Raw genomic sequence first — 13,097 nt, 5'->3', positions numbered from 1 at the left:
TCTCACTTTTTAGGTTGGTACTCATTAACCTCTTTATACTGTCAGACATTTTACGTATAATTTAAAATGTGTAAAGCAAAATTTCCCTATATTGTTGTTGTTTTTCTCTTTGCAAACCTCCTATTTATTAAAATTAGATCTCCTGGATTTCTCTAATTCTTTCATCTTTTATTTCCCATTTTCCTCACATATCTTTTATTCTACTTTCCAGAAAAATTTCTTGAGTTCAGTTTTCTACACATACTGAATTCATTATTGTCAGCATCAGGTGTTTCATTTCTACAAATTCTTTTCATTTGATGATTGGTTCATTTTATAGAATTATCTTTTGTTTTAAGAAAGTAAAAATTTCTCATCTGAAATTAAGGTAGGAGTTTTGCTAAAGGAAGGATGGTTGCAGAGGGTGGGGAGTGAGCCAACTGATGTCCTGTTAATCTGCCTAGCCTGTGCCACCTCACTCTCTGCTGCTTCTCAGCTATTGGCTTATTAAAGAGTTTTCTCTCAGTCAATTCCTGATTGTACTGAAGGCCCAATTGTGAAATGAAAAGCTATATAATTAGCTTTGTATAGGATAGGATGTAGACTTTATAGTGAGGGAGTTTTCATCAAAATTTAAAATTATAGGGATGCCTGGGTGGCTCAGCGGTTGAATGTCTGCCTTTGGCTCAGGGCGTGATCCTGGGGTTCTGGGATCGAGTCCCACATCAGGCTTCCTGCATGGAGCCTGCTTCTCCCTCTGGCTGTATCTCTGCCTCTCTCTGTGTGTCTCTCATGAGTAAATAAATAAAATATATTTTTAAAAGATTTAAAATTATAAGCAATAAAGAATTCATGGGTTTGAGTTCATAAAAAAGAAACAAAATTTCTGTTCAAGTTAAGATATTTGGTATTATATACCAAAATATTGGGAAAAGTTAACTCTGGGTGATAAGAATGTGTGATCAGAAAGAAAGAAAACTCAAAAGATTGACTGAAATAAAATTGAGGAATAAAGAATTAGGCTTGCATGCGGTAGGAATGTAATGAAGTATAAGTTAAGGTGGGAAAGAAAAGTACAGAAGTTAGTGGAAAAGACCATGGGTTAAATTTTATGAGCTAGTACAGAGCTAAACGATGATAACGGTTGCCTAGGAAAGGAGAAGATGGTGACTGAAATGGAGTAGTACTGAAAATCATGGGCCATTGAATGGGTTATCTACACAGTCCTTGTAATCTAAAAAGTGGGCAAGAGTTTTGGCAGGGGAGGGGGGCAGATGTGCAAGACTCTGAACAATATCAAAATCCTCAAAATCTCATTAAGGATTGTCCAAAGATAATGTGGACTAGGGAATTGGTGGACCACACCTCTAGGATTTGCTACTTTATTCACTGAAGTATCCCACTGTACTCACCTGTAATTAAAGTGGGCGATTTATAAATGGCAATTTTAGGATCAATCTAGGAAGAATCATATTTTTAACAAAGCATTATTATTATATTTCTCCTCTGCTTAGCTTCATCTACATGGCAGACATTTTATGTAGGGTTGAAAATCTCTACTTTCTTACTAAACTGCTCTTGAGTGTTTCAAACTCTTAATTTGTGTGCATACCTAATTGCATCAATGAATTCAGGGTAAAGGAAAATGAAAAGGTCGGGAGAGGCTGAGATATGATAAGAAACTTTTCAAGTCTAAGAAATTGTATAAGTCAGTACCTCCCTGGGAGAGCCAAGCTGGAAGCTGGAGCAGCTCAAGAAGGCACCTGGCTGCCATGAGGCAGAGTGTGCTTCTTGGACCATGTGCTGCCATATATGCCTGAAGTACTTGAAATGCAAATTTGGAGACACTTTGCCATCTAAATGCTTGGCTGGATTAATCGACTAATTAGGATGGTTTTTCTACAGGTTGGAGTAAGCATGCAATTGGTACTCTGGTCTGGGAAGCCATATGGTTCATCTCGAAGTATCGTAAGAAAAATTGGTACTAACTTATCTCTGATCCAGTGTCCAAGACCAATTTTTAATATTGGTCCAAGAATTTGGTTTCAGCTTACCTACAACAGAGCCCCAGCCATCCAGGAGAAGAGGCAGTGGTGTCTTTTGCTGATGTTGGATGGGTTAGCTAAAGAAGAAGGAGAGTGTTCAACGAGACGAAGGACAGACGTCAGACCAAGGCAACCCCTTCAGGATGACATTCCTTTCTTTGAGAAGCAGCCAAGCAGACAGTTTTCCTTACCAAGTCTGTCTCCAGAAGAGCCTCAACAGAAGACCGCACTAGCAAATGAGGAAGCATTGAAAATGCTTGAAATGCCCTTGAAAATGAACTTTGCTGCTCTCAGAGCACAGATTGCCAAAATTGTGACCCTGCAAGAACAGCAAAATCTCACTGCAGGTGATTTAGAACTTACCACATCTGTGGCTGCAGCACCACCCTCTGTCCCCCGGCCTCCCCCACGTCCCCCACCCCTCCTCCCATCAGGGCTCCACCAAAGTGTGTCTTCTGTTGACTTGATAAAAGAGAGAAGAGAGAAAAAAGCTTGTGCTGGAAAGACTCTGGTTAAGAGCAGTCCAAAGAAATCTGATATGCCAAAAATGCTAGAGATCCTTAAAGATATGAATAGTGTAAAACTGCAGTCAGTAAAAAAAGGTCAGAACAGGATATAAAGCCCAAACCGGTGGATTCTATGAGGGCTACCCTGCTGCCCTCATAGCAGAGGCTCTGAAAAAGAAATTTGCTTATCTATATCGAAGCAATAGTCAAGGTGAATTTGAAAAAGGAATTCCAAAACCTACATCTGAGGTCACCTCAGAAACAGTGTTGTTTGGGCCACACATGCTGAAGTCTACAGGAAAAATGAAGGCTTTAATTGAAAATGTTTCAACTTCCTAATAGACAGTGAGCCGAGAAAAACTATCCTTCTTCCAGCTGTTGGTTGGTTAGGGCTGTTTGGCTAGTAGAAATCAACAGTATTTAGCAAATACCTGAATTTAGTATTCAGTGGTATCCTTTTAAGTCTAATTAGATTCAGCAATAACAAAAGCACCCTAAGTTTGTGAGGTTTCTCTTATTTTATGAGATTAGTTCTGAAGTTTTCCATAACGTGTATTCGGAGGTAACATGTTTCTAATGTGTAGTCATAATGTTTAGGTTTCTAGGCTTGAAAACATTTATATAGATTTCAGAAGAAAGGACATTTGTAGTTGTGAGTTTTTAATTCCTAACACTAATTTATCTGTGCAAATGTTTTATATGCATATATTCGGGTATAACATAGTATGTAAAATTTAATAATGACATCAGTGAGGGTAGTACTGTTATCATCATTAGTTGTCAGTAATCATTTACTACTTAGTGATGGAGCACAGGTTGTTGGAGTGAAATATTTAGGATTGGAACCTTTATGCCTTGAATAAGGCTTTTACCTTAGATTCTCTATCTCATTTCCTTGGGAGAAGGGGTTCAAGTAGGAACCAGATAATGTTTACTGCTGAAAATTCCATAATGCTTTCGTTTAAAGGGAAGCCAAGACTATGAAAGCTGCTTTCACTTTAGTGCTGTTCAGCACTGAGGAAAAAAATGTAGGTTTCATATAGATTTAATTCAATAATTTGATTTTTCACTATAACAAGTGAAAACCAGAATGTACCATCTTTTTTTTTCCAGTTGAATAAATGGCATCATAAAGAGGACTCATTGCAAAATTAATACTTAATGGGAAATGGCAGCATAATAGGGTTTTAAAATTTTTAATATTGGTGGAATATAGTAGCTATAGTGAAACATTGAATAGGCGAAAGAATTTCCTGTAAGTTGTTTATCATTGGTCAGAGTGCTGTTCTGTTGAATTACATTATACAGCAAACCTTAGGTGCTATTTGGAGAACAGCCTTTCTCATTGAAAACTTCTGAGGAATTGCTGTTAAGTGATCATTCGTGAATGTTTGATAAATCTTTACAGTTTTCTGTATTTCTGTTAAACTCAGCTATAGTTAATGCCAGAATCTCCTACCATGAGTAAATACTTGGATTTATTTAAATCTAGTAAAAAGAAGTGGAGATAGGTAGACATCTAAGTCACTGAAAATATGTGCAATGTTCTCAATATTAGCAAATGTTATTCAGCTTAAATTTGAACTGTGACTTATTTTACATATGTTGATTACATTGTTTCTAATTGATGATTTAAAAATTCTGCCTTTAAAAAAATTCAGAAAATTTGCCTGAATTACATATTCTGACCTCCTAAGGAATTTATATTTGTATTAGTATTGAATTTTGGCCACTGCTCCAATGGAAGAAGTTACTGTTTTGAAATAAAGCAAACTTACATTTTCCTTGGGAAAAAAAAAAAGAAGAAGAAGAAGAAGAAATTGTATAAGTCCCCCTACTGATTTACATACAGTTGTTTACATACCCACTGATTGTCTTGTCTCCCCCAGGTCTGGCTGACCACTTCCTAGTTTGATAAAGATTGCTTAGAAGCCAAGAAAACATTAGCAAGATTCATTCAGAGGAAGTTACGTAAGAACTCATTTTATTTATGTTCCTTTATAAATATTTCCACACCCACCCTTTACCTAAACTGTTCACACTGAAGCCCCTCCAAAACAAAACAAAACAAAACAAAACAAAAAAACCCACGAAACACTGGAGTTATAATGAAAACAAATTTATAGTCAGTTTCCCATGGGTGGTCCTATGTTTGTGATCAGTGCCCATAATTAGTGCAGGTTTTAGGACTGTTTTTTCCCTCTCCTAAATGCAGTAAAAGTAATCCTGGTAGTATATCCTTCCCTTCCGTCCTGAAGATCACTTCTTCTGATTCCATAGTCCTTCATTATTCACTCAGTATTTTGTGGACACCAGCATTCTGCCTAATGGGGTCCAGGAACCCATATGGCTTAAATAGGTTGAATTAACTGCTTTAAGAAAATATCTAGAGAAGACCGTTTGCTGCCAGAATTCTTTCAATTCTACTGACTTCTGGTCCCCCAAATGGTTGAAAATGCAGACTGATTTTCATATGTAACACACACACACACATACATGTGTATGTACATACTTTTTTTGAGAGAAAGAGAGAGAGAGCATGCAAAGGGGTGGGGGAGAAGAGCAGAGGGAGAGGGATAAGCAGAATCCATGCTGAGTGCAGAGCCCAACAGGGGGCTTGATCCCACAACCCTGATTATGGAGGAGAGTCGGAAGAAAAGCAGGCAGTGGCATGGGGCCCCAGTTTTTAGAATCCATATATAAGTGAAACCATATGATATTTGTCTTTTTCTGTCAGATTTATTTCACTTAGCATAATATCCTCTAGGTCCAGCCATGTTGTCACAAATGGCAAGTTCTCCTTTTTATGGCTGAGTAATACTCCATTGTGTATATGTACACATCTTCTTTATCCCTTCATCTATCGATGGACACCTGAGTTGCCTCCATACCTTAGCTATTATAAATAGTGCTGCAATAGGGATGCCTGGGTGGCTCAGTGGTTTAGCATCTGCCTTTGGCTCAGGGTATGATCCCAGGGTCCTGGGATTAAGTCCTACATCAGGCTTCCCACAGGGAGCCTGCTTTTCCCTCTGCCTATGTCTCTGTCCCTCTCTCTCTCTGCATCTCTCATGAATAAATAAATAAAATATTTTTAAAAAATAGTGCTGCAATAAACATAGAAACTTTCTTTTTCAATTTTAATTCCAAGAAAGAAATTATACATTCTTTTTTAAAAATCTCCTTCAATTTATACACAATAGACTAGATTGATCCTGACAGATATAGCAGAGAGTGAGCATACAGGTAAGGAAGATAGTTAATCAACTCCACAGCCAGTATTTACAGAGAAAATTCAAAAAAGGAGGAAAATCTCTGAAGAAATTCAATGATGATTACATGAACTTAAAGACTATACTTAAAGCAAATGTGTGAGATAAGACCTAAGACAAATAAGTAATAAGGCCCTTGAGACACGAAGCACACACCCTGCCAGTCTATGTGGGATGCCACAAACAGGTCCAAAAAAGACCAAAACATTAACATATACTAGAGAGAGACTGAGCTCAAAATGCACTATATGATTTTTTTAAAAATATTTAATTAATTTATTTATTTGACAGAGAGAGAGAGAGAGAGAGAGAGAGAGAGAGCTCATTGCAGGGGAACCAGGAGAGGGAGAAGCAGGCTCCCCACTGAGCAGGGAGCTTGGTGCAGGGCTCCATCCCAGGACTCTAGGATTATGACCCGAGCCAAAGACAGACTCGTAACTGACTGAGCCACCCAGGCGCCCCAGCACTATACAATTTGTTGTACATATCTTCCTCGACTTAAAATAAAATGAGGTTACACCTGGGAGCTGCAGCTCACTACTGCTGCCCAGCATCACAAGAGAGCATCACTCAGGAAAAGTTCAAAATTCAAAATTTGAAGTACAATGTTTACTGAATGCACCATCATAAAGTTGAAAAATCATTAAGTTGGGGACATCTGGGTGGCTCAGTGGTTGAGTGTCTGCCTTTGGCTCAGGGCGTGATCCCGGGGTCCTGGGATCAAATCCTGCATCAGGCTTCCTGCTTCTCCCTCTGCCTATGTCTCTGTCCCTCTGTCTGTCTCTCATGAATAAATAAATAAAATATTTTTTTTAAAAAAGAAAAATCATTAACTTGAACCATTATGAGTGGTGAACCATTTGTATATATCTATGTTAGGTAATTTATATGCCTACTTTCCAGTTTAGGATGTGGGTCCTATTACTCCCAATCTATTGGTCTCTTGTCCTCATTACCTACTATGTTAGTAGTTTCCTATTACTACTGTAATAAGATTACTTCCAATTTAGTGGCAATTTATTAACAAATTTATTTTGTTTGTAACACATTAATAAATTTATTATCTTATAAGCCTATAGTTTGGAAGTCCTAAATGGTCACATTGGGCTAAAATCAAGGTGTGCCTTCCTCTCTGGAAGCTCTATGGGAGAATAACTTTTCTTGCCTCTTCCTGCTTCCTAGGTTCTTTCCATCTTCAAGGCCAGTAATAGCTCGTTGAGTGTTTCTCACATTGCATCATTTTGACACTGACTGTTCTGCCTCCTTCTTTCACATACACACAAGGACTTTTATGATTACATTGGATAATCCAAGATGGTCTTTATTTTAAGGTCAGATGATTAGCAACCTTTATTCCTCTGCAGTCTTTGTTATGCAACGTAGGGCAGATTCCAGTAATTAGGACTTGGACAACTTTGAAGAGGTGGGGTACAGGATTCTGTCTACCACAACTACCAAGATAAAAAAACACTGTGTAATGTTTCCTATAACACTATGACAGGGTAAATCTTTTTGAGCTTCTTATCCCCAGTCTCTTATGCCCGTTAAACCATCTGAAAAACAAATAACTATATTGTTACCACGGGATACGTAGATATATTTTTTAAAGATTTTATTAATTCATGAGAGACACAGAGAGGCAGAGACATAGGCAGAGGGAGAAGCAGTTTCCCTGTGGAAAACCTGATGTGGGACTCGATCCCAGGACCCTGGGTTCATGACCTGAGCTAAACGCAGATGCTCAACCACTGGGCCACCCAGGTGCCCAGAATATGTAGATATTAAGTTAATTTCGGAGTCAGGTGTGAGACGAGGAATTATGTAGCCTTCTCTAAAACTTCTCATAGTATAATTGAAGAAAATGAAATCCAGAGGGATTTCTAGTTCTCCATGTCACAGAAAGTCAATGTTACAGCCTCAAGTTACTTGAGAATATTTATGATATATATAACCTTGTAAATAATAAAGAGAATTAATATGAGAAAAGGGAGCGCTGCATCAATTTGGTGTTAAATTCCCCAAAGTTGGGAGCTTTAATACAGTTATTCTGTTTCTACCATTTGAAGGCTCTCATTCTTTGAAGCAGGCTTCCTCCAATTTAAACGGCATTTCAGTAACTCAATATTTAGACTATTACCCTATTACCCAATAGTGCTAAGCCAAGTCTAAATAAAATATACCATGACAATATTACAGAAAATTTACATTTTAAATGGTAGGCTTCCGGGTATGGGCTAAAGAAACATTCTTTTGCTTTGCATCACCTCCAACTGTGTTTTGCTTACAGAGAAGGATTGTTTACCTCTTGGCCTTTCTTCCTTGCTTCTTTCCCAGTAATATGTAAGTGGAAAACACTCCTTCAAGAGCATGTAAAATATATCCCACCCTGTGCTTTATGAATGTTGTCATCATGCACAGGTATTGAGTAATAGCCAGAGAAAGTCACGCTATGCTGCTTCCACATCACCTATTAGATACAATTGGGAACATGAAAGAACAAGTGAGTGTTCTCTGGCCAGGGTTCACTTTCAAAAAGGCACAGACGCAGGGGAAGCCGAAGAAGTCATAGAGGCTGTGGCACCAGACCAACTCAAATCTTAAGCTTCTTCCATTTGACTTTAGTGAGGAGGCATCTAGGAAAGAAACAGAGAAGTAAACTGACGATAACTCTCCCTGTGATCTTTATCAAATAACGATCTTTTCCCTGAATTTTTTTCCCTGTGACTTCAGCTCATAGACAGTGTGACCATTTCGTTTTCTGGGTTTCCATAGCATGCTAAAATAAATTTTACCTAATTTAGGGATTCAAATTAATTATTAGAATGAAAGCAATCTGATCACTTTTGATTGACAGTTGTGTTTATTGAGGATCCTTGAAAGTAGTGATTTATGTCTGGCTTAAAAAGCAGAATGATTTACCAAATTGTTTACTGTTTATCTTAAGCGACTCTCCTCTCCTTCATAACCAGACTGTGGCTAAATGCGACCAAAGTTTGAGTCCTTGAAAGTACATTGGAATTGGAGGTGGGGTTGGGGGACAATTGTGATTTCAGATCTTTTTGTTTGTTTGTTTTTTACCCTCAGCTTTGTTGAAAGCTGTAGGAAATAAAGCAGCTCTGAGCTCTCTAAGTCTGTGATATTATGTTCTTAAAACATTATTAAATTAGTTCTAACACATGTCAAAGATATCTATCTATCTATGTATCTATCTATCTATCATCTATCTATCTATATGGAATGGAGGAAAATGAGGGAACATCAGAAAGTCAATTTTGAAAGTAACTGTTTCTTGATTACTAACGTGATCATGTAGATAGTATGAAATATGTAATACATAAGCTGGAAATTAATAAATCCAATCTGAAATGGATATTTAGTGTGTGATATAATATAATGTGATGTTAGTACATCCAGGACACGTAAAGTCCAGATATTAGTCCACATGTTTTTAGGAGGAGAGAGAGAAAAATTAGGTAGGACCCCGCTTTAAGTTATGGAATTAAACTTTTTGGAAGAAGGCACACACAGAGGACATAATTCTGTGTGTGTGTGTTTTAATTTGTTCGTTTAAGTTGTGTTAGGGAAGGTAAATGGATACAAAGCAGTCACATTTAAATAATGTAACCTCAAAAAGAAAAAGAGAAAAGGAATATCATTGTTTCTCCTGACAGGAAAACTGAAAGATATGATAATAGCTGCATTCAAATATATGAGATTTGCATTTCATTGACTTCCCTTGTTAGCTATTTTTTTCCTATGTCTAAAGACAAAATAAAAGGGAGTGGTTTGAGGGTTTAGTGAGTCTCTTGTTAGGAAAAGTCTTAAAAACCAATGTTTCCAGTGACTGAAGGAAGTCATGTCATTTCTTTATTTAATGATCATTAGTACAGTTATATGGTTATACAATTGTAATATTTCTCAAGAAAAGAAGAATGCAAGATGAAAATCTGATTTTTTTCAGCCAGGGAACTATTTGTGTAACTGAAATATTAATAGAGGACCACTGTTATCCATGCTGTGCCTCATAATTGAAAGAGCTTTGAAATTAAACACATTTGAGCTCTGTGGGTGCTTGGGTAAGTTATGGAATGGTTCTAAGCTTGTTTTTATCTTAGTGAAATGATAGTAACAATATTTTCTCCATGGGATTGTCATATAGAATAAAAGTAGCATTTACAATAAGATGATGAGTATATAATAGATAACAAATATATGCAGAAAATAAACATAGACCCCAAAAATATTGTTGGGAATTATCTATTCAGTCCCAGCATATTTTCATTTTTTTTATTGCTGGGATATAAGTTATATTGGGATATAAGTTGTATTTGTCAAAATGCACATGATTATATGGACAGTTCAATGACTTTTTAGGACAGATATACCTGTGTCACTCATACCACTCTACTGCTACAGAAAGCTTTGTTATTTATGCACCTTCTCAGGTAATCTTTGCTACTCCCTTTTCCTCAGCTATGATTCTTGATTACTTTCCTTTTAGATAGTTCCTTACAGGACTTTATATAATTAGAGTCACACAGTATGTATTCTTTTGTGCCTTTTTTCCCCTCTACATGTTTTTGAGATTCATCCATGTTATCGAAAGTATCAGTAGTTCATTACTTTCTACTAATGAATAGCATTCCATTATGTGGAGATACCACCACCTGTTTTACCTTATCCCATCTCTTGCTGATGGAAATTTGCATTATTTTCCATTTTTTTTGTATTATGAATAAAGTGGCTATGGACATTCCTGTGCAAGTATTTTGTGTGCACTTTTATTCATTTCTCTTATGTAAAAGCTAGAAGTAGATTGCTAGATTATAGGGTACATTTGTGTTTATGTAAAACTGCCAGATTGGTTTCCAAAGTGGGTATAATGTTTTACACTCCCATCAGCAATTATGAGAGTTTCATTTATTCCAGTCTTTGTGAACATTTGGTAATCAATGATACATATTGGTTCTGTTTCTCTCTTTTTCTCTCTCTCTTTCTCAATCTCACTAATATTGAGAAGGAAAGTGAGAGAACATCAGGGATTCAGTTTTACAAATAAGAGAGACAGGGACAGAAACAGAGAGATTTTAAGGGATTGTGGAGGCTGGGATACCTGAAATCTTCAGGGCAGGCCAGCGAGCTGGAAATTCAGGTAGAAATTGATGTCAAGTCTAAATTCTTCAGGGCAACAGTCTGGAAATTCAAGTAGAATTCTTGTGTTGCACTCTTAAGGAGAATTCTCTTTTGGGTAATGTCAGTCTTTGCTTTGTAAGGCCCTCACCTGATTGCATGAGGTTTGCCATAGTATGGAGAATAATATGCTTTACGCAGTCTACTTATTTCAATGCTAATTATATCTAAAAATTCTTTCACAGGAACATCTAGACTGGTGTTTGACCAGACGAATGGGCACTGTATCTTAGCCAAGTTGACATATAAAATTAACACTTAATCTTTTAAATTTTCATGAATCTAATAAGTGTTTAGTATAGCTTACCATGGTTTTAATTTGCATTTCCCTGATGACTAATGATGTTCAACATATTTTCATATGCTTATTGGATATTCATATATCTTTCTCGGTCAGTTTCTGCTTATGTCTTCTGCTTATTCTACGTTATTTTTTTAACTATTTAGAGTTATTTATATGTTCTATATTCCAGTCCTTGTTAAATGTGTGTGTCATGACTATTTTCTGATCTGTGGCATGTCTATTCATTTTCCCAGCATAGTCTTTTGATGAGCAACTTTTCTAATTTTATGAAGTAAATTTCATTAATCTCATTGTTCTCATATCATTTTTTGAAAAGACTTTTGTTGGTTTATCCATTAGATTGCATTGCTACCATTGTCAACTATGCAGTTGTCAAACTGAACTAGAATCTCCACCCTAATTCTGAATTTTTTCGAGAGAGAATTTTATTTTCCCAGCTTGGTTAGGTATCCACTCTAAGACAGTCTATTGTGGCAGTTTGGATAAAAGTCAAGGAAATCAAATGATACAAAAGTGGCCTGTAAACCTATTCTTGCCACCAAGAATGGCATTGCATCTCTTCCTTTTTTAAAAAAAAAAACTTTTTATTTTTAAATAACTATGAATTTGCAGGAAGTTGCAAAGAAATATATAAGGAGGTACCATGCAACCTTCATATCACCTCCTCTAATGTTGACATCTTACATAATTATAATCCAATATCAAGATCAGGAAATTTACCTCAGTACAACCCACAGACTTACTGAGATTTCACCATTTATACATGCATTTGTGTGAGTGTATGTGCATAGTTTTATGCAATTATGTCACATCTGTAGCTTTGTGTAACTACCACCTCAATCAAGTTGCAAAAATATTCAATCAGCACAATATCAGGTCATATATATATATGACCACATTATAGATAACCTTGTGAGACTGGCTTTTTTTTTTTCACTCAGCATAACTCCTTTGAGTTCCATTCAAGTTGTTGCATGTATCATTAGTTGTGTTTGTTTCGCTACATAGTGCTGCATGGTGTGGATCTACCACAGTTTGCCACAGTCTGTTTAACAGTTAACCTTTTGAAGCATATTTGAATTATTTCCAGTTTGGGGCAATTATGGATAAAGTTGTTATGAACCTTCATACGCAAATTTTTATGTGAACATAGTTATTCTTCTGGGATAAATGCCTGGGAGTACAATTGCTGGCTTGTATAATGTGGTAGGTAAAATAATGGTCCTCCAAAGATTTCTAGACCCTAATCTCTAGAACCTGTGAATATGTTACCTTACATGCAGGGCCCAGGGGACTTTGTGTATGTGAAAAATATTATGAATCTTGAGGAAGGGAGATTTTCCCAGATTATTTTTATCGGCCCAAAGTAATAAAAAAAAAGGTCCTGATGAGAGGGAGGCAAGAGGATCAGAGTCAGAGATATTAGAAGGTGCTATCCTGCTGCTTTGAAGATAAAGAAAGGGACCATGAACCAAGTAATGCAGTTAGCCTCTTGAAGCCAGAAAAGGTGAGAGACAGATTCTCTCTAGAGCTTCCAGAAGAAACACAACACTACTGACACCTTGATTTCAACACATTGGATCTGTCTTATTTCTGACCTCTAGGACTGTAGATAATAAATTTGTGTTGTATGAAGCCAGTAAATTTGTAGTGATTTGTCGTAACATCAATAGAAAACTAATATACATGGTAAGGGAATTTTTAGTTTTAGAAAAACTGTCCAAATATTTTTTCCAGAGTGGATATCTCTGTCTTCTAAGAGCTTACTCTTTCTTTAAGAATCACCATATATTCTACTTTT

The 13,097-nt window shown here is 36.6% G+C and overlaps 1 pseudogene; it reads left to right on the top strand.

Annotated features, from left to right (window-relative positions):
- Positions 1 to 1,839: 1,839 nt before the first annotated feature.
- Positions 1,840 to 2,931, top strand: LOC129506096 (mitochondrial fission regulator 1-like; annotated as a pseudogene).
- Positions 2,932 to 13,097: the final 10,166 nt, after the last annotated feature.

Source organism: Nyctereutes procyonoides, unplaced genomic scaffold (genome assembly GCF_905146905.1).
Source record: "Nyctereutes procyonoides isolate TBG_1078 unplaced genomic scaffold, NYPRO_anot_genome, whole genome shotgun sequence".
Classification (NCBI taxonomy): Eukaryota; Metazoa; Chordata; class Mammalia; order Carnivora; family Canidae; genus Nyctereutes; species Nyctereutes procyonoides.
Note: the sequence above shows the minus strand (reverse complement) of the source record. Positions and strands in the feature narration are given on the sequence as shown.